Genomic DNA, 14,244 nt, shown 5'->3' with positions numbered 1-14,244 from the left:
TGCAAAGACAAAAACAAACAAGAACTTTGGGCAAACCCTGAGATGATGGCTGGTGGTGTGTACTGCTTGTGAGAGGTTGCACAGCCCAGCAGAGTTTGCAAAGGGGGAGTCTGTGTGTTCTAGACCACCTAAAGGGGAGCAAACTGAAGCTTCTCTCTGAGATGGAGGTCTGGGCACAGTTTGATTTCCACTAAACCTCTGAAAAACTGCAAAAAGCCGCAAAGGAGCAATAACCTCCATATAACAAAAGCCTGGAAAACTGGTTTCCACACAGCCTAGCCCCTTGATAGGGAACAGGAAGACTCAACCCAACCAAGACTGACCGAAAACATTGCAGCAGGCCTCTCCCTCAGAAAGCCAGCTGAAAGAATGAGAAGACAACCACTACAGGGTCCCCATAGAACTGTAAAACCCCAATATCATGGAAAAAGAAGATATTAAGCTCCCAGTATTGCCCTAAAACCTGTATATTTCATAGATACAACTTTTATTTTTAAACTTGTTCTCCCACTCTCACCCTTTTTAACTTTTTTTAACCTATTTACCATTAAAAGGAGAGGTTCAATACAACATACTCCATAATAAACTTTTAACTTAAACTTTTTTCATACATATACCTATATTTTTCTTTTGCTTTTCTATCTTTTTTTAATATACATATAGATAAAAGCTTCAAGGTAATCCTCTTTCTCTAATCAATACCACGCCTATATGTAAGTAAACCAGTTTTGACCCCCTTTATCTCTGGAAATTTGAGTCCTTTAACAAAAATATCAAGATACACCCAGGAGGAATCAAAATAACCTTCCTCACCCACATTAAGGATTTCTAACCACCCTCCCATCTTTTTCCTCTGTCAGTGTTTCTGTGTATTTGTTTTTGCCCTGGTATTATAGAAATTGTACACGTGGGGATGATTTTGGCTGGGTTCTTTTTTTTTTTTTCTTGCCATTTTCTTTTGTCTGTCTTTTTGTTTGTACATTTTTGTTTGTACACATCATAAATCTTACCTTTAAAGCCCATTCTGGATGGGTCTTCTCTCTCTCTCTCTTTTTCCAGTCTCTTTCTTTCCCTCTGTTTTTGTTTTTTTTTTTTTTTCCTTCTTTCTTTCTTTTGGGTGGTAACTTCTGATTGGCTCAGAAACGTTCAAGGAAACACCTTGCCTGGATCACGGTTGATATATTCAACTACACATACCCTCAACAACCTCTCACCAAAATTACTAGGAGGAGGAACAAACAACAGAGGGAAAATTCAGAGACTGTGCCCTCTCCATCAGGGCTATTTGATGTGGGCATAAACAGTATGTCAGGAATGAAATTCAGGGTAACAATTATCCAGGCAATGGCTAGGTTGAAGAAAACCAATAATGACAACATGGAATCTATTAGGGCAGAAGTGAAAGCTGTCCTGTAAGAATTTAAAAATGTCATCAATGAGATCCAATCTAATGAAAATTCTCTAACAGCTAGGGTAAATGAGGCAGAGGGTAGAATTAAACAAACTGATAGACATAAAGGATCACGAGGAAGCCTGGAATACCTTAAAAACCATAAAAACAGAATCAGGGAAATAAATGATGCCATGAAATGTTCCAACTTCAGAATTATTGGGATCCCTGAGGGAGAGGAGAAAGAAAGAATACTAGAAGATATAGCTGAATAAATTCTCCATGAAAATGTTCCCAATCTGGAGAAAGGAACCAGTATTCATGTCCTAGAGGCAGAAAGATCAACCCCCAAGATGATAGAATCTAGAAAGACTTAGAGACACCTGATTGTGAAACTAATGAATTATAATTTTAGATAAGAGCTCTTGAGAACAGGTGGGGGAAGACATTCCTTAAGTACAGAGGAAGGTCCATCAGAATAACATCAGAACTGTCCACAGAAACCTGGCAAGCCAGAAAGGCTGGCAAGACATATTCAGGGCACTAAATGAGAAGAACACACATCCAAGAGTACTTTACCCAGCAAGGCGGATATTCAAAATGGGCGGAAAGATAAGGAGTTTCCAAGACAGGCAAGGTTTAAAAGAGGGGATGACCAAGCTGGCACTACAAGAAATATTAAGGAGGGTTCTACAAAAGTAGAAAGAACCCAAGAGTGTCATAGAACAAAAATGTACAGAGACTGTCTATAGAAACTAAAACCTCACAGGCAACATGATATCAATAAAATGTATCTTTCAATAATCACTCTCAATGTGAATGGCCTAAATGTTCCCATAAAATGGCACACAGTTGTAGATTGGATAAAACGACAGGGCCTGTCCATAAGCTGTCTAAAAGAGACCCATTTTGAACTTAAGGATATATCCAGACTGAGAGTGAAGGGATGGAGAAGTATCTTTCATGAAAATAGGCCTCAAAAATAAGCTGGGGTAGTGATTTTCATATCAGATAAATTAGATTTTAAACTAAAAACTGTAGACAGAGATAGGACAGTACATCATTCTTAAAGGGCCTATTCACCATGAAGAACTAAGAATTTTAAATATTTATGTTCCCAATATGAGAGGAACCAACTACATATGACAACTGTTAGTCAAGATAAAAAGTCATATTGATATGAATACACTAGTACTAAGGGACCTTAACAGGCCACTCTCAGTAATAGACAAATCATCCAAGCAGAAAATCAATAAAGAAATAAGAGCATTGAATGACACTTTGGACCAGATGAACCTCATAGATATATACAAAACATTCCACCCTAAAACAACAAAATACCCATTCTTCTCGAGCGCACAAGGAATGTTCTCCAGAATAGACCACATACTGGGTCACAAATCAGGGCTCAACCAATACGCTGATGTGAATTGAGATTATTCACTGCATATTCTCAGACCACAATGCTTTGAAATTGGAACTCAACCACAGGAAAAAGTTTGGAAGGAATTAGAACACTTGAAAGCTAAAGACCACCCTGTCAAGAATGTTTGGATCAACCAGGATATCAAAGAAGAACACAATCCATAGAAACAAAGAAAATGAAAACACATCAGTCCAAAACCTATGGGATACAGCAAAGATGGTCCTATGGGGAAAATACATAGCCATCCAAGCCTCCCTCAAAAAAAACTGAAAAATCCAGAATACACCAGCTCTCTTTACACTTAAAGAACTGGAGAATCAACAACAAATTAAGCCAGTCCCACATACAAGAAGGGAAATAATAAAGATTAGAGCAGAGATCAGTGAGATAGAAACTAGAGATACAGTAGAACACATTGATGAAACTAGAAACATTGAAATAATCAATAAGATCTATAAGCCACTGGCCAAACTAATCCAAAAGAAAAGAGAGAGTATCCAAATTAATAAAATTATGAATGAAAAGGGAGAGATCACAATTAACACCAAGGAAATAGAAACAATCATCAGAAATTACTATTGATAGCTATATGCCAATACTTTAAGAAACCTAGATGAAATGAATGCATTCCTGAAAACATACAAACATCCAAAACTGAATCAGGAAGAAGTTGACAACCTGAATGGATAAATATCTAGTAATAAGAATGAATCACTGATCAAAAACCTCCCAAAAAGCAAGAGCCCAGGACCTGGTGGATTCCTGGTAGAATTCTATCCAACATTCAAAGAAGAAATAATACCTATTGTTCTGAAGCTTTTTCAAAAAAAAGAAAGAAAGAAGAAAGAAAAAGAAAGAAAGAAAGGAAAGGAAAGAAAAGAAACAGAAGGAGAACGTCCAGACTCCTTTTATGAAGCTAACATTTCCCTGATCCCCATACCAGGCAAAGACCCCACCCAAAGGGAGAATTTAAGACCAATATCCCTGGTGAATATGGATGCCAAGATTCTCAACAAGATTCTAGCTAATAGGATCCAACAGGACATTAAAAAGTTTATTCACCATGACCAGGTACGATTTATCCATGGGATGCAAGGATGGTTCAACATTTGCAAATTAATTGGTGTGATAGAAAAAAAAATCAGTAAGAGAAGAGAGAAGAACCACATGGTCCTCTCAATTGATGCAGAAAATCATTTGACAAGATACAGCATCTGTTTCTGATTAAAGCCCTATAAAGTATAGGGATAAGGGGAACATTCATCAACTTCATAAAATCTATCTATGAAAAACCCACAGTAAATATCATCTTCAATGGGGAAAAGCTGATAGCCTTCCTTTGAGATCAGGAACACTACAAGGATGTCCACTCTCACCATCATTGTTCAACATAGTACTAGAACTCATAGCAACAGCAATCAGACAACACAAAGAAGTAAAAGGTATTCAAATTGGCAATGAAGAAGTCAAACTCTCTCTCTTTGCAGAGGACATGTTACTTTATATTGAAAACCCAAAAGATTCCACCCCCAAACTACTAGAAGCTATACAGCAATTCGATAATGTGGTGGGATACAAAATCAATGAACAGAAATTGGTGCTTTCACTAAGAATCAAAATATAGAATGGGAAGTTAGAGAATTGATTCCATTTACTATATCACCAAGAACCATAAGATACCTGGGAATTAACCTAACCAAAGAGGTAAAGGATCTATACTTGAGGAACTACAGAACACTCATGAAAAAAATAGTAGAAGACACAAAAAGATGGAAGAGAATTCCATGCTCATGGATCAGAAGAATAAACACTATTAAATTGTCTATCCTGCCTAGAACAATCTATACTTCTAATACCATCCCAATCAAAATTGCACTGGCATTTTTCAAAAAGCAGGAACAATCCTAAAATTTGTATAGAACCAGGAGAGACCCTGAATTGCTAAGGAAATGTTGAAAAAGAAAAACAAAACTGGGGTCATTACATTGCCTGATTTCAAGCTTTACTACAAAACTGTGATCATCAAGACAGCATGGTACCAGCAAATAAAACAGACACATAGATCAGTGGAACAGAGTAGAGAGCCCAGATATGGACCCTCAACTCTGTGTTCAAATAATCTTCAACAAAGCAGGAAAAAATATACTTCAATAAATGGTGCCTCTTCAATAAATGGTGCTGGGAAAATTGGACAGCTATGTGTACAAGAATGAAACTCAACCATTCTCTTACACAAAGATAAACTCAAAATGGATAAAAGACCTCAACGTGAGGCAGGAATTCATCAGAATCATAGAGGAGAACATAGGCAGTAACCTCTTCATATCAGCCATAGCAAGATATGGCTCCAAAGGCAAAGGAAACAAAAGTGAAAGTGAACTTTTGTGACTTCATCAATATCAAAAGCTTCTGTACAGCAAAGGAAACAGTCAACAAAACAAAGAGGAAACCCACAGAATGGGAGAAGATATTTGCAAATGACACTAAAGACAAAAGGCTGATATCCAGAATCTATAAAGAACTCCTCAAACTCAACACACACAAAACAGACAATCATGTCAAAAAAAAAAAAAAATGGACAGAAGACATGAGTAGACACTTCTCCAATGAAGACATACAAATGGCTAACAGACATATGAAAAAATGTTCATCATAATTAGCCATCAGGGAGACCAAAGCAAAAGCACATTGAGATAATATCTTACACCAGTTAGAATTGCCAAAATTAACAAGATAGTAAGCCACATGTGTTGGAGAGGATGTGGAGAAAGGGGAACCCTCTTATACTGTTGGTGGGAATGCAAGTTGGTGCAGCCACTTTGGAAAACAGTGTGGAGATTCCTTAAGAAATTAAAAATAGAGCTTCCCCAAAAATAAAGAAAGAAAGAAAGAAAGAAAGAAAGCAAGCTTCCCTATGACCCTGCAATTGTGCTACTAGGTATTTACCCCAAAGATACTGATGTAGTGAAAAGAAGGGCCATCTGTACCCAATGTTCATAGCAGCAATGGCCACAGTCACCAAACTGTGGAAAGAACCAAGATGGCCTTCAGCGGACAAGTGGATAAAGAAGACATTGTCAATATATACAATGGAGTATTGTGCCTCCATCAGAAAGGATTAATATCTAACATTTGTATCAACATGAATGGGACTAGAAGAGATTATGCTGAGTGAATAAGTCAAGCGTAGAGAGTCAATCACCCTATGGTTTTACTTACTTGTGGAGCATAAGGAATAACACAGAGGACATTTGAAGATGGAGAGTAGAAGTTGGGGGAAATCAGAGGGGGAGACAAACCATGAGAGACTGTGGACTCTGAGAAAAAAAACTGAGGGTTTTTGAGGGGAAGAGAGTGGGTGGATGGGTGAGCCTGATGGTGGGTATTATGGAGGGCACATATTGCATGGATGTGGTGCATAAACAATGAATTCTTGAACACTGTAAAGAAATAGAGTAAAATGAAAAAAAAATTCTTCTTTTATAATTACTTTCAGAGAGGATCCATTGCTTGGTAAAATATTTTCAGTTTTATTTAAATAAATGTCTCTACTTAGTATCAAATTATATTTTTTCTTTGATAATAAGTTTATTCTATCTTATTCTATCCATAAAGAACATGTCATTTTCATCTAGAAATAATCTCCTTCTTATTAAGTTTCTGACAAGGGCAATCAATTTACAATCCTTGTCTGGTTTTCTCTCAAAACAAACCCTGATATCAGGTTTCTCTTATTATCAAAGAGGTATTCTAACACACAACTGTAAGGGAGAGGATAGGTGAGATAGCAAAAAAAGAAAAAGTAAAACAATAAAGCAAGTTATCTAATGGGCAACTAGGGCTTAATCCCATGGAGTGTGGATTTCAATAAAAATAAAAGTGTAAAAACAATTATAACACCAGAGTGGTATAGGAACTGATCTTTGTATACTTCAGTTCTTGCCATTGGAGAATAAAGATGATAATTCTGAGCTCATCCTACAGGCACTCATGGTAGACTTTGACAGAGAGACATCAGAGGAAAGAAAAAAAAATGCACATATTATCATTTGAAATTTGGCCTCACACACAGACAAAGAAGACATGGGTGAAACTCTTACAATATCTACTCTACCTGAATATTCCCTAAGGATACACTTAGGCTACTACATCCCTTCTTTTTGGAAGGGACAAAAAAAAAAAAAGAAAAAATTATCAAAAATATATTTCAAATATCTCAGCAACATGGATGCATAAATGAAACTTGTCCTATTCTTAATGAAGTCCTGGTATAAAATTTAGGGTAAGATTAAAAACAGCTGTGTTACATTTGAATATGTGAAATTTAAAAAAAAAAACTATACATACATATATATATATATATATATATATATATATATCTCATTCTGGAGTAACTGGGACCTAAAAAAAAAAAAAAAGAAAACTAGATATGAATATAGTTGAGTTTTGATATTTGAGATAAATTCAAATGAAAGCCTGGGAACAAGGTGGTGGAGAAGGAGGACCCTAAGCTCACCTAATCCTATGGATACTACTAGATAACACTCACATCAGTATAAATAACCCAGAAAATGACCTGAAGACTAGAAGATAAAATTCCACAACTAAAGGTAGAAGAGACCACATTGAAGAAGGTAGGAAAGGTGGAGACAAGTTTGGGGAATGAAAGGACCATGTGCAGCTATGGTCAGGAGGGAGCCAGTGTCACAGAGAAGCTCAACAAACAGACTATCACACTGGGGAGCTCACATGGGGAAGACAAATCCCCTAACATTTGGCTTTGAAAGCAAGAAGGGCTGAATTTCATGAGATCTTGCCACCAGTAGTACTTAAAGCCTGGGATTTTTAAAAATCATCAGGCTCAGCTCTGGGAGAACCTGGAGAACATTCAGAAATGGAGTCCCCACATTAAACAGTATGACAAATAACTCATGCAGATACAGCATAGAAGCAGCAGTTTTAAGAACAGCTGGCATATGCAAAAGAAAGAGTTATACTCATCTCAGAGCATACCTTGGCGAGTCAGGAATTGCAGAGAGACCCTTCTAAGAACAAAAGGAACTGGAAGGTGACATTTTCTTCCTCTGAGCCCCAGCATAAACACAGCCACCTGTAGGAACGAGTGTGACACTAATACTCACTATCTAATTTGCTTACAATAAGCCCCAGTACTATGTTTTGGTAGCTCCCAGTCACACTTGCCTCAAACCTGGTATCTTCCTTTAGAAGACTGGTACAAACCATACAAATACACAACTCTAACTCACACATTTAAAAGGGTCTCAGCTCTGGGGGCAGCAGCAGCAAGTCTTGTAAGCAGAACAGCATACACCTTGTTAAAATGCACCCACACTGATAAAAAACAAGTAATAGGCAAAGAGAACCCCTGAAGACAACAGGTCTGAAGGATAAAGTGTCCAGGGCACAACAGTAGGGGAAAGTCAACATATATATGAGACCTGAGATCCCAGGTCCTACAAAACAGGGTCACTGCACTGGAGGACACGACAGGATCTCTTCTTTATAAGACCATTACTTTCAAGAGCAGGAGAGGTAGCTGACTTTCCTAACACAGAGAAACAGACACAGAGAGGTAGACAAAGTGATGAAACAGAAGAATATGTCCCAAAGAAAAGAATATGGTCGCCAAACTTTGGAAAGAACCCAAGAGGCCCTTCAATGACGAATGGATAAGGGAGATGTGGTCCATATACACTATGGAGTATTATGATTCCATCAGAAAGGATGAATACCCAACTTTTGTAGCAATATGGACGGGACTGGAAGAGATTGTGCTGAGTGAAATAAGTCAAGCAGAGAGAGTCAATTATCATATGGTTTCACTTATTTGTGGAGCATAACAAATAACATGAAGGACATGGGGAGATGGAGAGGAGAAGAGAGTTGAGGGAAATTGGAAGGGGAGGTGAACCATGAGAGACTATGGACTGTGCAAAACAAATCTGAGGGTTTTGAAGGGGTGGGGGATGGGAGCTTGTGGGAACCAGATGGTGGGTATTAGGGAGGGCATGGATTGCATGGAGCACTGGGTGTGGTGCAAAAACAATGAATTCTGTTATGCTGAAAAGAAATAAAAAATTAAAAAAAAAAGAAAGAATGAAAGAATAGGGGCAAAACCACAGTTAGAGACCTAAGTAAAACAGATATAACTAATATGCCTGACCAAGAATTTAAAGTAATGATCATAAAGATACCCTTTAGACTCAAGAAAGAGTGGAGGACATCAGTGAGGCTCTTAAAAAACAGGTAGAAATAACCCATCAAAGATGAAGACCATAATAAATGAAGTAAAAAATGAAATTGATGGGGAAAAAATAACCTAAAGGTATAAGAAAAAAACAGAGTAATGGAAAGTAATCAAACAGAGCAAGTGTAGGAAAAACAAATTATGCAAATTGATAATAGATTAGGAAACTCATTGACTCCCTGAAGCATAATCACATTCACATTACAGATATCCCAGAAGGAGAGGTAAAAGGAGGAAGAAAAGGTATTTGAGGAAATAATAGCTGAGAACTCCCCTAACTTGGGGAAGGAAACTCTTGCCAGACCCAGGAGGCACAGAGATTGTCCAATAAAATCAACCCAAGGAGGTCCATACCAGGACACATAAAATGGAAAAACTACTGATAAAGAAAAAAAAAATGCAGCAAGAGAAGACAGTTACATATAAGGGGGAAAAACATAAGGCAATGGGCTTATTTTTCAGTAGAAAATGTCAGAGAATGTGGCATAAAATATTCAAAGGACTAAGAGGGAAAAATCTGTAACCCAGAATACTCTACCCAGAAAAGCTACCATTTAGAAAGAAAGATGTAAAGAGTTTCTCAAACAAAAACTAAAAGAACTCATGACCACTAAACCTACCCCATAAGAAATATTAAAGGGGGACACTTTGGCTAGAAAGGTAAGACCATAAGAGAGATCATGAAGAGTAGGAATCACAAATGCAGTAAAAGTAGGTAAAACTGTAAAAACCAGTCAAAAGATTCAAAGAATAAAAGGATGTAAAATATGAAACCACATACCTAAAATATGGAGGCTGTGGAGTAAAGAAATGTACAAATTTAAGCAACCATCAATTTCATATAGATTGCTATTTGCAGAAGGTGTTATATACAAATGTAATGGTAACCACAAATCAAAACCCATAATAGATGTGCAAAGAATAAAGAGAAAGGAATTCAAGTACAACACCAAAAAAAAAAAAAAAAAAAAAAAAAAAAAAAGCCAGCAAACCATGAGAGAGAGAGAGAAGAAAGGAGGAGAGGAAAAAACTACAAAAACAAGCACAAAACAAAACAAAATGCAATAAATTCATATCTATCAATAATTATTCTGAATGTAAATGGACTAAATTCTCCAATCAAATAAACATAGGGTGACAGAATGGATGAAAAACAAGACCCATCCATATGTCTCCAAGAGACTCATTTTAGACCTAAAGATACCTGCAGATAAAAAATTAGAGTATAAAGAAACATTTATCATGCAAATGGATGTCTAAAATTCGAGGTTACAAGACTTTTATCAAACAAAATAAACTTTAAAAGAAAGTCTGTCAAAGGAGACAAAGGACACTATGTAATAATAAAGGGAACAATCCAAAAAGATCTAGCATTTGTAAATATGTATGCCCCTCCAACATGGGAGCACCCAAAAACATAAAAAAAAAAAAAGTAAGAATGAATATAAATGAACAAATAGATAATAACACAATAAAATAGTAGGAGATTTGCACAACCTGGATGGTTCAGTCAGTTTAGCCTCCATCTCAGTTTTGGTTCACACCATAATCTCAGGATTGTGAGATCAAGACCTGTGTCAGGCTCCACATGCAGTGAGGAGTCTTCTTAAGACTCTCCCTCTGCCCCTACTCCCATGCTGCTTCTCTCTTTCCCTCTCTCTCAAGTAAATACCTCTTTAAAAAATGGTAGGAGATTTAACACTCTATTTACATCAATGGACAGATTATCCAAACAAAAATCAAGGAAACAGTTGCTTTGAATGATACACTGGACTAGATGGACTTAACATATATATTCAGAACATTTCATGCTAAAACAACAGAGCACACAGTTTTTTCAGGGGCACATGAAGCATTCTCCAGAATAGATCACATATTAGGTCACAAACAAGTCCCAACATATTGAGGAAGATCATAATCATACTATGAGCTTTGAGATAAATCAAATTGTAGCTGAAGCTGAGATTTAGCATAGTGTATATTTGTGTATGTAAAAGAGTAAATATATCCTCATCCTCATTTGTTTCTATGTAAGTAATTGGTCTGAGAATTCTTGTAGATGAAAGAGTTAACTTAAAAATATTCAAGATTTTTAATCATTTCTTATATTGTTCTTACTGATTTTCTATTATCTTTATTTTAAATTATCTGCAATAATAATTATCTGTTTAAAAAGTTTAAAACAGAATTTTTTACTATATAAAGATTTAATAATTTGTAACCATATAAAAAAATTAGTGTTCCACTTGCTCAATCTGTTAGATATAGCTCCATAGAGCATCTGTAAATAAAGCTATCATAGGCAATTCTACAGAGTAGATGTTGACATTTTGCAAATTGTTTAGTCTCAAACATAGTTGATTCCTAAAACATTATGTTGATTTACAATTCTTAGAATAGATTTACACTGAAGTAAATCCTCTATTGACAAATTACTTTTATGATTGCTATAATTGGGATTCTCATGATGGACTCATCAATCAATATTTTAAAGCTTTGCTTCAAATTTCAGTTTATAAATTCACATATATCTCAACATAAAGTTTTCAAATTTATTGCATGTTGCACGGTATTTTTAAAGATGAGATATCCTTCGTATAGTTTATATGATCATGCAGTCAAGACAATTTTCAACCATCACTTGGAACTATTTTAATTCTTCTTGTCCTGTAACATACCTCTTAGAGTTGCCTATCAAAAAAGAAACTCAATATGAAAGTTTGTGTAGCTGTACTATTGTTTTTTCTCTTTGTATTTATTTTTTTTAAAGATTTTATTTATTTGACACAGAGAGGGAGAGATCACGAGCAGGCAGAGAGGCAGACAGAGAGAAAGGAGGAAGCAGGCTATCCACTCAGCAGAAAGCCTGATGTAGGGCTCAATCCCAGGACGCTGAGACCATGACCTGAGCTGAAAGCAGAGGCTTAACCCACTGAGCCACCCAGGCGCCCCTCTTTGTATTTATATTTGGGACCTCATTCTGTTTAACTTTGTTCATTGAGATCATTTGTCTCTCATATTTTAAGACTGACTGCTCTGAAATATGTGTTTCTAACAATTTGAAGCCTCCTCAGATCAGTTTTCCTTCTACAATTATCTTTCCTTTATTTTGAAGTGACTCAGTTCAAAATATTTTTCCAAGTGAGTGAGAATATTTTTAGATTTCCTTTCATGATACATTAGTAGACAGAAGAAAAATAACTCTGTTATATTGATAATACTAAGACAGAATATAACATGGCTTATAAAATCATCTGTATATTTCCTAAGTACATATAAGATTTACCTTTCTCACAGTGACCTCTCCTCGATATTTGCTATTTTTTACCTATCTCATCTTGAGAAAAATCTTTGTTACAATTAGTTAAAGGGTTTTGTTGTTTTATCTTTTTCATTCTGTGTTGTGTCTCTAGTTAAGACCTCTCCCTCTATCTACCTTTTAAATATTGCCATCACTCACATATATTTCTAAAACCAACTTTTTCTTCTTCTTGAGGCCATCTTCTTGCTGACAGTATCCACCTGTATAGCTTAACTGTCACCCATTTCTTTCATAAATCCTAAATATACCCATAAGCTCATTCTTGAGCCTCCAATCTTACATTACCTTCAAAGTGGCAACTTGTTCTTGGATGTTTCACAGAAACACAAAATACTATTTATCATCTCTCTGTAGCACTATCACCTGTTTCTACCCTATTGGGTTCTTGACTCTGTGCATGTTATCCCAATCCAGTCATCCATTCGTTCTTTACTGTTGCATTTCCTATGCTATCAATGGCATACTAACATAGTTCATGTCACTATCACCTCTTTGTAATTATCATGACAGACTTAATAATGGTCTCCTTTCCCTCTCCTTGTCCCAAATTTCTTGAGACAAAATGGAAATTTGTTTCCAATTTGGAAAATGTTTCCAAATGTTTGGAATGGAAACAAAATTGAAATTGAGTAAGAGTGCTATTAATTGTAAAAATAAAAAAATAATTATTTTTATGTTTATTTACTTTAAGTTATACTAAATAGTTTTATATGAAAAATAATTTCAGGTGGACAGAGAATAAAGTGTTTATAAAGCATGCATATTACAGAAATAGGAGAGAAAGAAAATGGGATTGAGGGATAATAAAATGCAGCACACTTAACTTAAACTTTATAGGTTCTATTTTTGAAAAAGCAACACGATTATATATATATATATATATATATATATATATATATGGCAGAGTTTGGTTAAGTACATGGATTTTGGAACCATACTAACCATATTCAAGTTTTGATCACAACGTATAGTTACAAAAAATTTTAGCAGATAAAGAAATAAAGTCCAGAATAGTTAAAAAGCTTTCTGGGATAATGTAACAAGTTATATAACAAGTTATGATTTTTATGTTAATTTTTTGCTAAATAATAACAATATGAGATCAGGAAACTAGTCTTATGATAACGAAAGTGTGATCAAACTCTCAGAGGAGGTGTTATTACTATTGCATTGAACTAAATAATATTTTTATTCCTTCAGGTTATCCGGAATTAGTAGAGAAGTTAATGTCAGTTAAAAACTGTTTATAAACATAAGCTGATTACACTTTAATATGTAAGCTGATTATACTTTAATATGGCCCATCAACTTGAGCACTGAACATAAGCTTTTATAATAAATAAACAAACAACAAACAAATATTTGGGTGTATTGTGCAAAAATTGTGCTTTATTACAAGCCATCCTTACTCTTAATCATCTCCACACATTAGATACTCAATACCCAATACCCAGAGTTCTCTGTTGGGTTAGATGAATTAAAGATGACTTGTTTCTTCTATGATTGCTATTTGAGTGCTATCAATTCCAAGACCTAAATAGAGCATTTGAACTAACAGACCATAAGCCATAGCTTCCTGGGGTCAAGTTTCTTTTCATTGATTTCATATTTTGTCCATCAGACATGGACCTGTTCTTCAGTGATCCTTCTCAAATACATATAAGCAGAGACAAAAATTATCCAATTAATTGGATAATTTATCCCTAAATCCTATTCATTAGTAGCAGTAGTCACAGCATACTTAGTATCACTGAATTGTTTATTTTACCTAGAAAAATTAGTTAACAGAAATAAAATGTTTGTATCTTTGTTTTCTTCCTAGTCTGTAATTATTGTAA

Source organism: Neovison vison, chromosome 9 (assembly GCF_020171115.1).
Source record: "Neovison vison isolate M4711 chromosome 9, ASM_NN_V1, whole genome shotgun sequence".
In the NCBI taxonomy this organism is placed as follows: domain Eukaryota; kingdom Metazoa; phylum Chordata; class Mammalia; order Carnivora; family Mustelidae; genus Neogale; species Neogale vison.
The sequence above is the reverse complement of the archived record's forward strand: the minus strand, read 5'-3'. Positions refer to the sequence as shown.